General features: G+C 43.4%; 1 protein-coding gene across 5 annotated transcripts in view; it reads right to left on the bottom strand.

Moving 5' to 3' along the window:
- The window catches only part of LOC101848347, a 15,191-nt gene that overhangs the window by 12,958 nt on the left and 725 nt on the right, over positions 1–1,508 (bottom strand). The gene's annotated exons all lie outside the window — the stretch shown is intronic.

Genomic DNA, 1,508 nt, shown 5'->3' with positions numbered 1-1,508 from the left:
TCTATCTATCTATCTATCTATCTATCTATCTATCTATCTATCTATCTATCTATCTGTCTATATGTCTGTCTTTCTGTCTATCTGTGTGTGTGCGTGATATGTGTGTGTTTTTGTGTTTATATATGTGTGTGTATGTGTGTGCAAAAGCTTGGGAATTGGTTCGTTTGCTACATTTAGAAGTGATCTTGTCTATAGTAGAAATCAAATTTATGTCAGTAAATGTTTTCATATGATGTCTTGGGCGTACATTGTCGCACCTGACAAATGATTATATTGTAGTCTGGGATTTTTTTTTTGGTGAAGTTAAAAATATACAACGCGTGTGACCTAATATGTAACAAAAACCTGGGGGGAGGGGGGGGGTAAGACAGCCTCTACAACACATACACACACTGAAATCATTTTCAATAGACTAAAATGTCATTGCTAAGAGGTTAAAATGAATATGGGATAAGGTGAACACAGAGTGTAAACAGTGGGTGGTTGGCAGGTGCTCTGGTGTGGTTTGTTCCTTCTTTCCTCTAAAAGAAATCTATCGTCTCTATCTCCGCTCCTTCTTTTTTACGTTCGTTACTCTCTTGTAACACCTCAAATCCACGGCACTTTTTATGACCTTATTGTGTTGCAAGTGCCGTAAAACTCTTACTAAAACTTAAAAATATACGTCATTTGACTATATGCTGTGCAGTGTGGGGGTGTGTGTTTTGTCGCTTCCAATCAAATAAGTGCAGCTTTCTTGTACACGCATACGCACGTACCCATGCACAGGTACCCATGCACACACACAGACACACACATGGTCTCACTCACATTTCTACCTACCTAACTACCTTCCTTCCTTCCTACCTACCTACCTACATACGTACGTACATACCTACCTACCCACCCACCTACCTATCCACCTACCTACCTACCTGCCTACCTACCTACCGACCCTCCTACCTACCTACCTACCTACCTTCCTACTTACCTGCCTGCCTACCTACCTAACTACCTACCTACCTGTCCATTCATCTACCTACCTACCTACATACATACCTACCTACCTACCTACCTACCTACCTACCTACCTACCTACCTACCGACCCACCTACCTACCTACTTACCTGCCTGCCTACCTACCTACATAACTACCTACCTACCTGCCCATTCACCTACCTACATACGTACATACATACATTCCTACCTGCCTACCTGCCTACCTACCTACCTACCACCTATTCATCTATCTATATATCTACCTATCTATCTACCTATCTATCTCATTCTCTTTCTTTCACGCTCGTGTGCATCAACACACAGAGATTCACACGTTTACTCGTACACAATCGCTTTTGTGTGGGTGTGGGTGGGTGGTGTGTGTGTGTGTATGTAGGTGTGTGTGTGGATGGTATGTGTGGTGTGTGTGTGACGGAGGGGGGGCGGCAGAAGGGGAGAGTTGAGTGTTGCAATACACGGAGTGCCCAGCTTTACGCCCAGTTCCTCTAAGGTATCCCCACAAAAAAGGG

The sequence above is a fragment of the Aplysia californica genome, unplaced genomic scaffold (genome assembly GCF_000002075.1).
Source record: "Aplysia californica isolate F4 #8 unplaced genomic scaffold, AplCal3.0 scaffold00142, whole genome shotgun sequence".
NCBI classification, from domain to species: domain Eukaryota; kingdom Metazoa; phylum Mollusca; class Gastropoda; order Aplysiida; family Aplysiidae; genus Aplysia; species Aplysia californica.
The sequence above is the reverse complement of the archived record's forward strand: the minus strand, read 5'-3'. Positions and strand labels throughout refer to the sequence as shown.